The 17540-nt window shown below is 37.5% G+C and overlaps 1 long non-coding RNA gene and 1 pseudogene across 1 annotated transcript; both read right to left on the bottom strand.

Annotated features, from left to right (window-relative positions):
* Positions 1-205: 205 nt before the first annotated feature.
* On the bottom strand, positions 206-6938 carry LOC125401066 (high mobility group protein B1-like 1 pseudogene; annotated as a pseudogene).
* A 7176-nt stretch (positions 6939-14114) lies between these two features.
* On the bottom strand, positions 14115-16349 carry LOC148117947 (uncharacterized). Its single transcript, XR_015736348.1, has 2 exons — positions 15139-16349; positions 14115-15069 (listed from the first exon to the last, which is right to left on the bottom strand). It is a non-coding gene; the product is annotated as an uncharacterized LOC148117947 (long non-coding RNA).
* Between the last annotated feature and the right edge of the window lie 1191 nt (positions 16350-17540).

The following is a 17540-nucleotide window of genomic DNA, read 5'->3' as shown; positions in this document are numbered from 1 at the left end:
TATACACAAAGAGTAAACAAACATATAAATAAAGTAATTTCTACAAAAAATATTTTCCATGCCAGTGTTCAACCACCACACTGTACCAGGCAAGGTCAGTGGCTATTGAAAACATCACTAGCATCTAAAGACACATTCGGTAGTATGGTAACTATACAGGAAAAACACTGTACAGTTTAAGAACAAATCTTCCTCAGCTTATATTTCAATGTTTTTTCTTTAATAGGAGTGATTTTGTATGGGGTGTATCCTTTACAGACAAGGATAAAAACCGAGCTAGGACCAACATATCATCCCCATCTTCATGCCTGCCTTCCGCTTCTTCCTCATCCTCTGAACCCTCATCCTCATCCTCCTTCTTTTTCTTACTATTTTCAGCCTTGTCCAACCCCCTGCCCTCTGCATTGGGTTTTCCTTTAGCTCCGTAGGCAGCAATATCCTTTTCACATTTTCCCTTCAGCTTGGCAGTTTTCTTTTCCCCAGGCTGCCTGGCATCTGCAGGATTGTTCCACATCGCTCCCAGTTTCCTTGTTATATCACCGATGAATAAGTCGGGAGGACCTCCTTTGATTTCTTTGGGGCAACACATAGAACAGGACAAGAGGAAGGCTGAAGGAAGCCTCTTGGGCACATTTGGGGGTCCTTGAACTTGTTTCTGGTCTCCCCTCTCAGGGGATATAGAGTTTTCACTTCTCTTCTTTAACAGCAAAAGTTGTCAAATTTTCCAATGTCTTCAAATTTCCCCTTTTCTTCAGCAGACATGACTTCACCTCCCTGAGTACTTCTAAGGAGCCCTAGGTGCTGATAGAAGCTTCCTGGTGATTCTTCTTGTGCTCCTCCCAGCAAGGCTGCCGAAAGTATGCATGAGAGGACAATTTGCTTCTCAGCTTCTTAGGCTCTTTCTTTGCCCGTGTTCAGCTGACTTTCCTCCACGAGGCACAGCGTCTCCCGCTGCTTGTCTGGCTACTGTTCGCCCTGGTGCTGTCTTTAAGCAGTTCATTGTACTATAATGGCTGGGAGAGCAGGAGACAGACACAGCCTCACAAATAATAATTTTTAAATATTCTGATGGTAATTATGTGTATGTATGTGTGGCTGTGTGAGTTTATATGCACCATATGTATACAGGTGCCCACCAGGGCCAGAGAGCATTTCCCTGGTACTACAGTTACAGGTCGTTTTGCATAACTGAAGTTGGTCCTGGGAACTAAACCTGTAAGAGCGATAATTAAGTGCTCTTAACCTCAAAGCAATCTCTTCATTCCATAATACCGTTTTCCTAAAACCCAGATTCTTTGTATAAAACAAATGCTTCCTAGATACATGACTGATTTCAGAGCAAAGGAAGAGAAAGTACTCAGTAAGCCTGGCAATGTTCTTTCTGAGTTAAACAAAATGCTTAAATAAAGTATCTACAAAGAAAAAAAGCAATAGAAAGAAATTAGCGGTGTGCAGAGGTAGCCTATTACTTGGTAGGAAATGCAAACCATCTATTTGATAAGGGATTAACATCTTAAATATAAAAAATGCCGAGAGTAAGAAATAAGGGAAAATAATTAAAATGATCAAGGCACCTAAATATACATTTCTAAAATGAAGGCATACACGTAATTAGCACATACACACACTCTATATAAATATTCTTTTAAATCATTTAGAGACATTCAATCTAGAATCATAATGAGATAATATCATATTCCTGACAGAATAGATATTATCAAAAATATAAAATATAAACATAGAGAGAAAAGAGAAACCTTGTGCACTTCAAGTGGGGTTGTAAATTAGCATAATAATTATGAGAAACTAGATATCCCTGAAAAAAATTACAACTAATATTTGACCCAGAAATCCCACCTCTAGATTTTATTGAGCTCGCACGAAGTTACTTACCAAAGGGACTTCATTATCTTTCTCAGTGTTACACTGCTCCCAGTAGCTAATTCACAGAAACGACCCATAAGTCTATCAGCAAGTGAGTAGAGAAAGAAAATAGAGTATGTATAAACAGTGGGCTGCAAGTCAACCTTCAACTTTAGGAACCTCTCTCAATCTACACAAGTGGACCTGGGAAACCTGCTAAGTGAAGCAATCAAGTCAGAAATCGTCAACACCAGCACCATCATAATTATTATGGTCCTCATTGCCATCAGGTATCATCGTTATAATTATAAAATGTGAAAAGTATGATTGTCTAAGAACTTATTATTTCTGGGGAAATGTTTAAGGTGTATTTATGGTAATGGAACATGGTGTCGCTCCTACATGTAGCTTGAGAAACTGTTCTGAATTTTCCAGAAGTATTCCAAGCCAGAGCTGTATTTGAGAGATATTCAACAGCAAGTTGGTGTTCAGAATCTATGTTAACGGTAATGAGACTGTTTCTAGAATTGCAACTTATTGTTACATTGTCTCATATCAGTCCATTATTGAGGGGAACAAGAGTAGAATGGTAATTTAGAACAGTAGGGTCATCTTACTGCTCTCCTGCTTTATGCGTTGAGGTGTAGGGTGTATATTACACCAATACAGGGGAAAGATATAGGGATTTCTCTTCTTGACAGTTAATATATTTTATGTGTTTTATCTCTAATACTAAAACTCTGAAAAGTGTTCACTCTTGAGGTAGTAAAGAAATAGCACAAAAAAGTGAAACTTCACATTTTCATGAGTGCTTTCAAAGATCAGGCACATATATAGCTCTGGTGTGTGCAATCAAGAGGGTAGGAAGGAACAGCTGTTTAGTGAAGGAAAGACTCATTGGACACCAGAAAGATAAATGAAGAACAGTTGGCTTTTCATCAGAACCACACCTCCCATAATGCCCTTGTCTCTACTTTTCTGTGACATGAATATTCTTCTGGGTAAAGGGGAAGACATATTTATAGATCATAGAGACAGCTGTTGTTCTTCGAGAGGATAATTTGTCCCAGCTTCAGAGATTGTTCTCATTGGTCACCATGGGAGTGAGGCCAGATGTTTCGTGTTATCAAATTCAATGTCAAACCTATTATGGGTGTAGTGATGCATCATAACATCTTGAATGAAGAAATTGTAAATTAGACCACTTCCTCTTTGGAAATTTAAATTTCGACATTTTATCCTGCGATGATTTATGTCTGCTCTCAGTAGAAATGATCTTGATTGACAGGCAGGCAAGTCCAATCTGTGCCCAACTGGCCACATGTGGTTACACTTATCCTAGGATAGTTATGAATGAGGACCATCAGACATCTTAGACTTAAAGTGTTATGAGATTTTTCTGGGTGTGTTTTGTAACTCCAGTGTGTGGTTCTTAAGCATAAACTATGTGGTTGGCCATATCATGTCACAATGTTAAAACCTTTAATAAACTTGATTTTAGAAGTAGATGTATGGTTCCCAAAGAGGCTAAATAAATCATGGAAATAATGCTTGAAAGTTGTACAGTCTTATGTCTAGTGTAGTATAATTAGGCCTTATCTACATAATCACATCTATCATGAGTAGGATTCACTTGTATTCTAGTTGATCTATCAACTAGATCCTAGATATATATCTAGGATCTATCACCTAGATATAATGGGTTGAAGATAATGCTTGAAAATTTAAAGACTTCTAATTCTTGTAATGTGTTCCTTTTTATTATAATACTGATGTTTTTGGAATGAACTAAGAAATGTGTTCCACTCTGTGTGGACACATCTGAGGAAGCACCATTGGAATCTCTTCCTCCCACTGCTATGATAATTAAGAGTCTTCTGTTGAATCTAAACTTCTTTATCTTCTCTCTGAAACAATGATGAAAGTCTGTCAGCAGGGGCATTTACAGTGGTAATAGACATGCAGGGGCTTTGGGTTTGTCACTGAAGACACAAGGAAAGATATCAATGCAGTCTGGATGCCAGGTACAAACACTATCCAGAAGATTTGCATACTTAAAGAGCTGTGTAAAGAGCAAATTCTGAAAGGCCAGGTTCTCACTGCAGAGAGAAACACACCTTCAGTGAGAGTGTTAAGACAGTGAAGAACTTCATTGAGAAGATAATTTTAGCAATCACGTGAAACTTAAAGAGATGGAATCATGACGGTACAAGCAGTAGAGAAGAAAGTGGTTTGTGATCCATTATTGATTCATTGATAAGATTGTGGCGGAGAAATGTTATTGAGTGACCAGCACTGTGAATTGAGTTGTCAGGCATTTCTTCCTGACAAAGACACTGAAGAGCATCTGAAAACTCTAACGGTGGTTTTAAAAGTGGTATTGGTGGCCATGATAATTGCTAAAAATTATTCATTTTATTTTTGAGATTATAATATACTTACATTATTCTTCCCTTTTCCTTTCCTTCCTTCAGATTATAATATACTTACATTATTCTTCCCTTTTCCTTTCCTTCCATGTAATATTTTTTGCTGTTTTCAAATGCGTGGCCCCTTCATCCATTAATGGTTTACATACATATGTGCATATGCATGTGTTTATGCATATATTTTACTAAATATAGGAATACTCCTCTCCCAATCTGTATAATGTTACCTATATGCATCTGTATGTTCCTAAATATGGGAATCCATCTGACTAAGTCTGTGTAATTTTACCTGTATGTATCTATGCGCTCCTAAATACATGGTCTCATTTATTAGACTTCTCTGTTAGTCTTTGTTGCCTCTCACAGATTGAAGGCAAGTCCCTCATGTTGAACAGACTGTGTGCTTTAATCACAGAAAAGGGAAAATTCTAGCTTAATATGACCTCTGAGGATCAGCTTCCATAGTACCAGAATGGATTATGCGTATTTCCAGGGTTTCCAATAGTACTATCCAGGTTTGATGCCTATGCACCACACAGTCACCAGCATGGCAAAATAGGCACTTCTTTCTCACTTAACTCTGGATCTTTTAGTCCCTGTGCCCCATCTTTAACTGGGGAAGCATGTAAGAGAGGTGTCTCATTTAGAGCTGAATTTTCCACATCATTTCTTCTCTGCGCTTTGTCCAGTCATGAGTTTCTGTGTTAACCATCATTTACTACAAAAAGAGATCTTTCTGAAGAGGTCAAAGAGTTGCACTGTTCTATGGGTAGAGATATACTAATTTAGCTGATGTTTTGTGATAGTATGTGCATTCAGTAAAATAATAACAGTAGATTCAGGCTTGGGGTCTATGAGTTCCCCAACCAGATTTTTGACCATGTTTCCAAGAGCAGAAATATGTTTTCTTCTGTGAATCAGGCTCTGAATTCAGTAGGACAGTTGCTACTACCCCAATAATATTCATGTCGTTGTGATATCAAAGGACATACTGGTCATACTTGCTATACTGGTCATTATTGAAGTTCTATGAATTCAAAGTTGGATAAGATTGTTTGTTGATGACTTTTTATGCTGAGGGATGTAACCCTTGTCAAGAACTGTTTTGTCTCATGTGCCACTCGTGGATGGATCTTAATGTCATATTTCTTTATTTTCATGTTTAATTTGGAGTACCTATAGATACTAGAAAACTTGAAAGGATCCACTGGTGAGGAGGGGGAAGAATAAATGGATTAAAATGGAATAGTAAATACAGGTAATATAAAGGAGAAAGGGGGATTAATGATGAGGGAAGTTTAAAAGGCAGAAGATGAGATTAGGGGAGAAATAATTGACACCAAAGCTCTTTTAAAAAGCCATATGGAACCCTATTATTTCATAAGTTTTACACAAACACACACACACATACACACACACACACACACACACACACACACACACACACAGTAAATTTTTTATGTCCCAATGTTTTGTTGACTGCAGACACGACTACAATGAATTATAGTTGCTCAAGATACTACTGCATCCTAGTTCTTCTATTTTTTTAATTTCTCCTTTCTAATCATTTTTACATAGTTTGTCTTTTCTGGGTTAAGTGAGTAAGTGGATAATTTGTTGTTGTATATTTATTATTAACATTTTTTAAAAACTTTTTAACCTGACCTTTTGTGATTTATTCATGAATGTATGTGTAACCTTAAGCCAAATTCTTGAGTAGAGGATGTACCTTCAAATACAGCAAGATATTAAGGTAAAGGTTTTACTCTTTGCAAAATGATTCCTGAAAGCTGGATAACCCATTGGAAGTCTCTTCCTGCTCTAGGGTGGTCCCTGACTTTCACTTTCTAGTGCTCCTCTGGGGATGCTGATGTGTGCTTTGCTTCCCAATTAGCTAACTAAATGAGTTAGCAAAACCAGTAATTTCAGCCCTTTTCTGAGTGTCTTATTTCCTGGATCTCTGTTAAATTCTGCATGCCCCATTTTTAGTTCCAGCAAAAATGAAAATGTGTTTGCTTCCTACTAAATTAATCAGCATTAATTTACAAAATAATGGATTTCTGTAATGTCTTTCTGTCCATAGTAAATGTGTTCCCAGTAGCAAAGTGGTTTGGTTTGGTGTCTAGACTCGTGTATTAAGATGCATTCACATTTCCTGGGTACAGTGAGAGTTCAGGGGTTATTGACAGAGAGAAATAGGAGGGTGAGGAAGAACCTCAGACAGAAGCTAATACAGACTCCCTCTTGTGTGGGAGGTAGCTTCCCAATTCTTTCCTGCTGTTAGCTAATTTTTGATTTTCTATGGAACTTATAAATTGAATAATAATTTAACATTGTAAAACTGGTCATCAAGGTTCCAAACTTCTGAATAAATGTTTGCTGTCTCACATCTAATTTTTAATTTCATCTCTTTGAGTCTTCTGCTACGACTTCTGTCTACATGTTTACGGATACTGACTGATGGCGGACCTCAGTCTCTCCTCCGTGAACTGCCACAATGATTTTCCAGTTCATCTACATAGTTGTCCATTTGTTAATCGTTCCCTGAGAACTACGGACCCAGTTTCTCTGTATAAGCTTTACTAATCGCTCAGTTTGACCAAACAGCTTGGCATTGCTATCGCTCATCTCATGCTGCGCTGACATATTGGGCTGTCAGACCGCTATTTCCTCTTTAATGGAGTCAACTCTGCCCTCACCTATTTTGTCAATGACAGGGACAGTAGTGAAGGATCACTGTCTTCCTGGACATGTACATGTCAACCATACACCTGCACTTCCATTTTTTAATTTTACTTGAGTTTTCTGGTTTCCATATTTTGTGATTTGACAGTGGCAGTCTTCACTCCATTTACCTGCAATAATCTTACTTCTGAACTGCATGCGGCGTAGGTGCTAAGATATACAGATTTGTTCGATGAGCATGCATAGGGTCTCAGAAAAATGGAACGCTACATTGTCTTCAGTACTAAAGAGAAAACAAGTGGGTTTATGTATTACAAAACAGCTATTTTTAATTCTTCAAAGAATAAATCAATTTACCAGATTTTCTCCTTACTTTATTAATAATGCCTTACTTTATCAAATCAATGTCCTTTAATCCTAATCTCTAAAACTCATATATTCAATCATAAATATTCTCTGTTATAGATCATGCTGACTTTCAAAAAATTAATTATACTCATGGGGATATATGTGTAAATATATTCATTTATGTATATGTATATATTTAGTCATCTTGTAATTTCTTTAGAGAACTAGAAATCTGCCTAATAAAGGCCTACTATTTTATGTTTTGAAAGACTTTTGAAAGATGAAATATTCTTATTAGATGACTATTTATGGAATTAACCTATTACTATTCTAAAATTGTCCAACTGCACATCTTAATCCAAGGTTTAATGATTACATGTTCTATTTTAAATTCACAGAAAATTGGCTAGCATTTAGAATAGTTTTGAAAATAGTTTACAGAGATTGGTCCCAACTGCCCCAAGCATGCCATGTTAACCACATTTATTACAGGAACTAGTACCCTTCTGAGAAGATGGTCTTGAAGAATCAAATTTCCTAATTTAATAAAAATACTCATTTTCAGTAAGATGCCTTGATTTATAAATATTAAATGATATAATTCTCCTTCTTATGTGTCATTTCTTAGACAGACATCTCTGAAGAATACAAAAATGTGTTTCAATTTATTTCCTCTTCATCATTCGTTTTCAAATTTTTCATTTAAGCTTTTCTAGCTGAAAGCCACTGCCAAGAACAACAAAGAAATTTTATTCAGAAATTGTAGTAAATATCAGGGGATAACCCTAAGATTTGCAGCTTGCCATGTTTCTTAACTGACATGATGGATTATCACAAACAACTATAAGTGTGGACATATACTAGGTCCAATCATTATGCATAGTTGGCTTTGAAGGTATGCTTTCAGATTAATATTTGTATTGAAACCAAATAAGCAGAGTCGTCTTCTTTATTGAGATTTTCAAGAATTATTGCTACTATTTGAAGAAAATCATTATTTAATCCTTCTTGCCTAAAAGCATCCATGAGAAGAAGGGGATTATGCATTTCTTAATGTTTTTTCTCTAATGAACTCTTTGATATCAATTTTCTGGAACAGGCCCTAATGGTACTACTTCCCAGGATAATTCCCTATTAACTTAGCTATACTCTAGATGTAGTCATCATAAAGTGCAGAGATGTTTTAAGGTTTGTTTGTAGTGCTTACTAAAGTATGTTTATTATAAACCTACAATATAGAAGCATTTCTACAGATGAAGAAATGTGATATAAGTAGAACCTCCATTAAGTCTATAAAACTGCTAAAAAAAAAACCAATCACTTCTCATGCCAAGACCTTTCTTACATTTTTAGGAGCTTATGTATATGTTGGTAAATATTAGGTGTCTTTATAATTATTGCTTTGTCTCAAAGGACTAAAGACCTTTGTCTCAAACTCCTATGGCAGTCCCACCTTTATTCCAATTAGTGGTAATCTTACAGCATATCTTTTCTCATGTTTTTCATTACTTGAAATTTCCATTTATAATGGATTTTTTTGAGACAAGGTTTCTCTGTAGCTTGTGTGCCTGTCCTGGAATTAGCCCTTGTAGACTGGGCTGGCCTCGAATTCACAGAGTTCCGCCTTTCTCAGCCTCCAGAGTGCTGGGTTTAAAGGCATGCGCCACCACTGCCTTTGGCTTTCTTTCCTTGATCTCTTTATGACTTTTAGTTTCCTAACTTATAAAATGGTCTTCCAGAACTTGTGCAGGCGTTCGGTACATAGTCTTGATTGGATGCAAGTCTCTGCTATCCTGTAGTTATACAGCCCTTCCATGAATCCTGGAAACATGACTTGCTGAGTTCTGCTGACTAAACTGGAGGGATGTTATCTGCACTGAGGGTAGTAAAGCTGCTATTAGGCCTCCCAGATAGGATGGAACTATGTGATATGTGAGCTGGCAAGAGTCTCAGATATTGCACTATCTTAATGCTGCATTTTATAAGGAAACAAATTCACAGAGTCTTAGTAACTAGATGAACAAACAGATATTAGTTACAGAGGCAACTAAATTCTCAAAATAAATCATTGGAAGCTTAATGCATGCCATGTTTTGCACTAGGCACAAAGGTTTCTGAGCTGAATAAGAAATTCATTTCTTCCCTTGACACTCAAGTCAGGGAGTGAATCATGGCGGTGCACGGGATTCTGTAAGAGCCTTGGATCTTTCTGAACATGAGCTCAGCTCCTGCTGCTGCACGCGCACTCTTTCAGCCATCTCTGTGGTTACTGCCAATGCACGCACAAGGGTTGGCATGTCAAAAGAAAAGCAATGAGTCTAGAGCCAGAAGAAACAACTGTTACACTCACTGCAATCATTCTTATGTAGAGAGTGAGTGAAGGAAGGCCTGAGTGAGTGAAGTTCTGAGTGGTTATGTATTGTTTGGCATGAGCCAGTTATGTCAAAGACCAAGGTCTCAGACCCGTGAGAAATTAGTAAAGTCTTTCTTCCCTTTTGGTCAGGCAAAGCCTTCTTATGGTTCAAGTGCAAATAATAATAGTGTGAGAAAGTCTGAACATTTATGAACAATTGACCTGTCTGTGAAGAAACTAATGAATGTGGCTTCCTTTTCTGGGATATTTGCAGTTTGGGATGTTTGTGGTTGAAGATTGCTTACCTACCGGGACTTTCTACAAAGACTAGTTAAGCACTCCCCTCTGTGTTGCTCCTAATAAACGCACTTTGTTTCCAGGTTGTTGGAGAGTTGGTTTCAGCCCATTAGATGCCGAGAGACCACCTGACTTTAATTTTTGTACATGTATCTGTGTTTCAGTTTTTTATTTAATTCACTCATCACCCCAGGACAGAATTCTGGGAATGACTCATGGTTGACATGAGAGATTTGATATGTTTCATATGAAATTATTTTCATCTTTGTCTTTGTGCACCCCATTGTCTTCAGATAAAACCTTAGTAGGGGAAGATTTCATCCTTTATGCGTTGTGTTGGTTCTGAGGAGAATATTTAACTAAGGAGAACAAGTTATATCTATAGAGGAAGGAACAAAATGTTTATATAATATGCTTAGGTATATATATTAATTCTTTTATTTTTGTAATTTATAATTGATTATACCAGTTCCCCTTTTCTTTCCTCTCTCCAAACTTTCCCATATTTCCTTCCTTACTGTCTTTTCATTTCATGACTTATTTTTCATTAATCTTTGTTACCTGTATCCATGTATATGCTTATATGCATATATACATATTGTATACACACATACGTATATACATATGTAATAGAGAGACATATATTCTTTTCTCAGTCTTTACAGTTTTACTTGAATATATGTTCTAAGAGATGACCATTTAATATTGGATAACCAGTTGATGTGTTTTTCCCTGGAGAAGACTACTTTTCCCATTCTCAGTGTTCCTTCGTTTTCTATAGTTCTTTGTAGAGTGGGTTAATTTTTTGGAGAGAAATACAGGTCATAAAGTAAAACAAACCAAACAAACTTTAATAAAAATGAAAATCTTAAATAGATTGCGATTAGGTACCAGTGTAGAGTAAGAAACTTTACAATGTGGAACTTGACCAGAATCATAAAGTTATTGCTTCATCTATTTATGTCTAGTTATACCAAGACTTCCTAATAATATCACATTTGAGACAAATTTGCTGGATACATATGTGTACATGCGCATGCTCACATATGAGCTCACATACAAGCACATACACATTGCTGACATCTTCTTGAGGCCATCTTCTAACTTAGAGCTGAAAAATGTGTTTGAAGTTTAGGTATTCACAGGCACACACACACATACACACACATCCTACAGATATATACTCTGGCCAGTGTGTCCTTATATGCATAACTTGCATAAATCTTTGTCGGTAATTGCTAATTTAAGAATATGTGTTCAAACACTAAAGAAATCACTTCAGTATTCCTTTATATTCATCCTTCTTGTCTATCTCCTTTTGCTATGATAAAATAGTCAATACTTGGAAGTTTATTAAAAAATACAATTTACCTTCAAACTGTAGAGTTCAGGAATTTCAAAGATCACCAGCAACTATCAGGAAGCCTTGTTGCTAACTAATAACACAGTAGAGGAAATCACATGGTAAGACTGAAGAAACAAGCATTCAAATTCTGCTCTTTCTTCCACTTCTTATGAAACCGCAGGTGCTCTCTTCTTGATGGTCTTTCAGAACCCTAACCACAGTTCCAAAGGCTCACTTCCAATCAACATATATAATTTGGAGGATTATGTTTCTAATATTTGACATTTTGTGAACATGTTCAAATCATAACATCCATTTTGCATATCCCATCTCTGTGATGATATAAGGATTTCAGAGAAGTATTCACCATAGCAAGACAAGTGAACTTGAAGATCACTGTGGCTGAACTAGGGAAGTCCATCTGCTCACATCCTAGCCCCCTCCTTCCCACTGGGCAGACACGGTTTCAAGGGCATGAAGTTTGAGTCTTCAGTTTTCCAATGTCTGTAATGCTATATCACTCCATTTCTAACGATCTTATATTCATCATGGCTTCGTCAGGAAGCCATCCTAGTTGCCTAAAGGAGAAAGATGTCTAATAAAAGAAAATACAGCCTTACTTAACCAATTGAGGATGGATAAAGGTCAAAGAGCATAAAGGCTTTTCTCAGGAAATCTATAAATTCAGGAACCAGAAGTCTCAGCTACAGCACCAAGTGAGTCGAAGTAATATGCTTTAAAACAAACAGGAAAGACTTTGTTTCTCTCTGTCAGTGAAAAGATACGAGCAGATAGGTCCCACAGGAGAAGGGCTTCTTTTGCATTTGACCTTCTAAGTCTTCCAAAGCCACCGTTTACTGTGAGCTTGAATTGGACTCAAACGATCAAGAAAGTACAGAGCATGGAGCTCACAGTTTATGTTTCTCTCACTGCTGGTGAGAGTTTAGAAATATTAAAGATGGTACTGCCCACCAAAAATTGCCAGCACGAGTCTGCTGTAAGAGCAATCGTACCTCCCTTTTACTGTTCCAATTTATTTGCCTTTAAAAATGATTTAGGAGTAGCATATACCTGGAGAAATTCTCACAAATAGAGAAAAAAAAGTCGAAAACAGCAATTTTTCAGAACTTGTGTAAAAGCCCTGTCTTTCTCTGAGATTCGTTGATTCCAAAATAAAGGGTCTGGCTTCAAGACCTCTTAGGTATGGTTAGTATTATTATTGCTGTTGTTATTATTGCTGTTATAAAAAAATACTTGAGAAAACTATGTTTCTAATCTTCACTGTAATGTCTTGGTGCTTTGGCCAGAATTTCATATATGCAAGTGAATAGTAAAGGTTTACCTGGATAACCACCTAGTTTACAGTATCTTAAATTTTTTAAAGGACTACTAGGCATATAAATGGCATTATAGTGCGGTAGAACTTCTTCCATCATTTTTATGTTTCATTGCTATTAGAATCTGTACAGTAGCTACATTTCAAATTAATTAGTAATTAGAAAAGACTAAGATAGATATAGCTATCTCTAATTTGGCACAATTGTGTTTCAATCAAATTTAATTGAGTACTCAGAGTTTACTAGTCTAATTACTTTAACTGTTTTTGAATATCTTCTATATTGAATGCTTTCACTTTAACAAATCAATGTAATTAGGCATACCCAGACATATCTTTTATATTCTGGTTTTCATAGATTTTAAATGTAAAGAAACCCTCTTCAATCTATCTGAAATTTCAACTTTATATGCATTTTTTTTCGTTTCAAAGGCTGGAAAAGACTGCCTATATTTTAGATTAGCTGACTATGTTAATTGATAAGTTAGTTACTATTAATACATGCATGTATACACATAAACAGAGAGACAAACAGGCACACATATATAGATACACAAACATAGACATAAACACACAGAGATGCATTAACAAACATACACATGTTTCTAAATCCAATGCTACAAATTCTTCTTCAGCAGTAATTTTGGCCTCCCTGATTAGGCAGATATATAAGTGGGTTATGTCTAATATTAACTGCTTTTCACTCTAATTATCTGTACAAATAGCAAAATTGTAAAGACAAAATAAAAATTAACAGGCAGAGTGTTGAAGAAACCCAAAATGCATGTGTTTCTTTATTACTTTATTATTAAAAGATTGTATGACTGGTTTACCTGCCTCTGTATCTGTGCACGATATGTATGTAGCCTGTGAAGGCCAGACAGGGTGTTAGAAGCCCCACAGCTGGAGCTATGGAGAGTTGTGAGTAGTGGCAGTAAGCTTGGAACCTGGGTCTTTTAGAAGAGCAGGAATCTCCCTTAACAACTAAACCACCTCTGCAAAACAAACTTTATTTTAAAAATTATATCCCTTCATCTTTGACAGACAGATGTCTGAGTGTGGATTTATGTAGTGTTTGAAGGTCAGGAAATGGCCTTCTTGGCATCTGATTTCCTAGGTTACTCACTAACAAAAAGCTACCCAGAAGCCAGAGTTTAAAGTGTCCTATCCTCTATCCCCTTTGGTGGGGGCATCTTTCCCAGTTGTCCATTAGAAGAAATAAAATAAAGCAACCCTGGGCTTCAGACAACATCAGGAATTGTATTAGTGATTCTCTTCACTGTTGTGACAAAATTCCTAACCACAACAGAAACCTAAGGAAGGAAGGCAGGAAGGGAGGGAAAGTTTGATAACACAGTCCTTCATGTGTAGCATGAGGGCCGGCTTGTTGGGGTTTCCGTCCCGCCCGGTACCCCAACAGCCGGCAAATCCCAAAGAGAAATTATACACAGGACTCCATAAGGTTATAAACTGATTGGCTCATTAGGTCAGGCTACTTATTAGCTCTTATAACTTATGTTACCCCATTATTCTTATCTACGTTAGCCACATGGGCTCATTACCTTTCTCAGTGTGACAGCTTACATGTTGCCTCTTCCGTGGTCTGCACAGGAATGCCAGAGAGAGATCTTCTGCTTCCAGAATACTCCCAGTCTCTTTGCTCCGCCCCTACTTCCTGTCTGGCTTTCCTGCCTATACTGCCTGCCTGGCCAATCAGCGTTTTATTAAAATACATGATTGACAGAATACAGATAATTCTCCCGCACCATTTCCCTCTTTTTTTTTTTTAAACAAAGGCAAATACCCATAGTCCATTTGTTGGGAATGTGGGCGTAGTATTTCAGGCTACTTCCTGCTGGTTGGGGACGCTGACAGTCTTATGGGGACCTAAAGAAAACTTAGAGTTATAATCAAGTCATGACTGGAGTATCCTGTGAGTCTCAATCATCTCAGGCGGCAGTCTTGAATCTGTTCTGGATGTAGAATTCAGACATCTGGGCCATCTGTTCCTGTCGGAGATTTCTCAGGTGGCCTTCCTTGTTCATACTGGATTTTTCTTAACTCAGAATGAATCCACAACCTCTCATTTTCTGTGGAAACAAAAGCAAAATCTCTTCTCCAAAGTAACATACTTTTTGACTTCAGTTTTAAAACCAAGGTATTTTCAAAATACCTATCTTGGGTTAGTTCAGCAGTATTTCTAAACAAAAGTCTTTTAGCAGCTGTTGCTCCTTCCTCAGCATTCAAACAATTCAAAGAGAGAATAATAGCATACAGTATCAAGATTCTCTGTTTATTTTCCATCTTTATGCGGCTTTATTTTAACCTCTATTTCTTATATTTTTACTCTAACTTTTTGAGACTGGTTCTCTGTATATCTTTGTCCTGGAATAACTCTGTAGACCAGGCTGTCCTTGAACTCACAGAGATCCACTTGTCTCTGCCTCCCAAGTGCTGGGATTAAAGGCAAGTGCTGCCATACCTTAAACTCACAGAGATCTGTCTCTGCCTCCCAGGCATTGGGATTAAAGGCGTGTACTACCACACCTAGAGGTCACAGAGGTCAATCTACCTCTGCCTCCCTTGTGTTGGGATTAAAGGTGTGTACCACCACACCCAACTACTTTCTTTCTTCTTCTTTTACCCTAAGAACTTTAACCTTTAGCCTGCATATATTTTTAACACTTAGTAAACCATTTAGAGGTTTTCTTCGTCTTTGAACCTCTCTTTACTGTATCTCTCTCTCTTTTTTCTGACCACATGAGTCTAAAACCATGGCTTTGACGGTTAGACCCAGCCCGTTATTTAGCTTTCCAGCATCATGGCTGAGGTACCAGCCAGAGCTGTGTTCACTGCCACAACTCTATGGCGTTTCAAGGTCCTTGCCAGCAAGCAAACTGCAACATTCTGCTCATAGACCACACTCAGTCGGACTGCCTGCCTAAAAGAGTCAAGGTTTGCCCTGGCAGGACAGCCCAGAAAACCGGCATTTTAAAACAGCACAGCTTTTTTCCTGTTACGGCTAAAACCCTGAGAAGCATGCATTCAGCTTTTCACCAACACCGTTTAAGTGTTTCGTGGCAGGACCTCCTAAAAGAGCTGCAAGGTTTTGCAGCTAAAGCCGAGTCAGGAAGCCTCTCTTAGATGAGAGCCTTGCTTGCCTCTAGCAAGCAGAGCCGATGCGAGAAATTGCTGCTACCAAGAAACCACGTGCAATGCTGTCATTTTGTTCTAGAATTACTTCCCAAACTGTCTCAGGCTTTATGTGGATACAGTTGTCCACACGTTGGCGCCATTTGTAGCATGAGGGCCGGCTTGTTGGGGTTTCCGTCCCGCCCGGTACCCCAACAGCCGGCAAATCCCAAAGAGAAATTACACACAGGACTCCATAAGGTTATAAACTGATTGGCTCATTAGGTCAGGCTACTTATTAGCTCTTATAACTTATGTTACCCCATTATTCTTATCTACGTTAGCCACATGGGCTCATTACCTTTCTCAGTGTGACAGCTTACATGTTGCCTCTTCCGTGGTCTGCACAGGAATGCCTGAGAGAGAGCTTCTGCTTCCAGAATACTCCCAGTCTCTTTGCTCCACCCCTACTTCCTGTCTGGCTTTCCTGCCTATACTGCCTGCCTGGCCAATCAGCGTTTTATTAAAATACATGATTGACAGAATACAGATAATTCTCCCGCACCATTCATGGTCTGAAATGGTGGAATTGGAGGGAATTGGTCACATTGCCTAGGGCTTCAAGAAGCAGAGAGTGATTCATTGTTGAGTCCTTGTTCTCCCTTAGCTCTTTCCTTTTCATCAGGCGGGTACCACCATCCAGGGATCAGAGCTGCTCACAGCTAGTGTGGTTCTTTCTGTCCCGATTGACTTAAGTCCTCCAAAGAGCCCAGAAGTTTGTCTGCTTTGCTGTTCTACATTCTGTCAACTAGACAACATAAATTCTCGAAGATATTTCAGGCACTTGAACAGTGGGATAGAGGGATTTTCCTATATTGTTTCTCTTCTGTGATGTTCTTTTTTTCTGTGTTACTTTGCTCATGTTTGTTTTCCATGAAGGCACATCTGGTTACGGATAACCCAGGTCATTCCTGGAAAGTCAGACTCATATAAAAGCCAGTGACACATCTCATGAAGGAAGGCCACACCTCCTAATCCTCTTGAAACAGTTCATTAACTAGGGACTAAACGTGAAAATATATAAGGCTATGTGGGCCGTTCTCCTTCACAATACTTCAGATCTCTTGGAATAGTTGGTGATGATTGTGAACCATCATGTATGTACTGGGAATTGAACCCAGGTCCTCAAGAAGAGAATACAATGCTCTTCACTGTTAAGCCATCTCTGTAGTCTCCCTAATCTAAAGTGAGAAGGATTTCAGTTTAAAATGCTTGGCTTCAATTAAGAAAATATTCTGTCAAATCCTTTAGCTTTCATTCTTAAATTTATACCATTGATAACTCCTTTGTCTGCTATATTTTCTTGTCAAATACAAACATAATGGAACAAAATTTAGTATTATAATGAAATATACCAAGAAATATATCATCATAGACAAAGTTTGTATTATTGATGCAACATTAACTTTGTCTTCAGATGAAAACATTAGCAATAACATTTTAAATTATTTACTTTATTTAAAAGATCATGATTTTAAGTTGTAAAGGCCAAAGATTAGGTTAAATTATCAATTTATTTCACAAATTCTGTGGTTATCTTTTATGAGAGGCAAAATGATCAACTGTCACAGAGGAATATATGGAAGGTGATATACAATAGCTTAGACAATATGAAAAAGTTGAGAATAAATGTCTATGTGTATGTAATATAAATGTCTATGTAATGTAATTCCAAATATAAGGGCTTGTATA

Source organism: Myodes glareolus, chromosome 24, assembly GCF_982192425.1.
Source record: "Myodes glareolus chromosome 24, mMyoGla1.1, whole genome shotgun sequence".
Classification (NCBI taxonomy): domain Eukaryota; kingdom Metazoa; phylum Chordata; class Mammalia; order Rodentia; family Cricetidae; genus Myodes; species Myodes glareolus.
The sequence above is the reverse complement of the archived record's forward strand: the minus strand, read 5'-3'. Positions and strand labels throughout refer to the sequence as shown.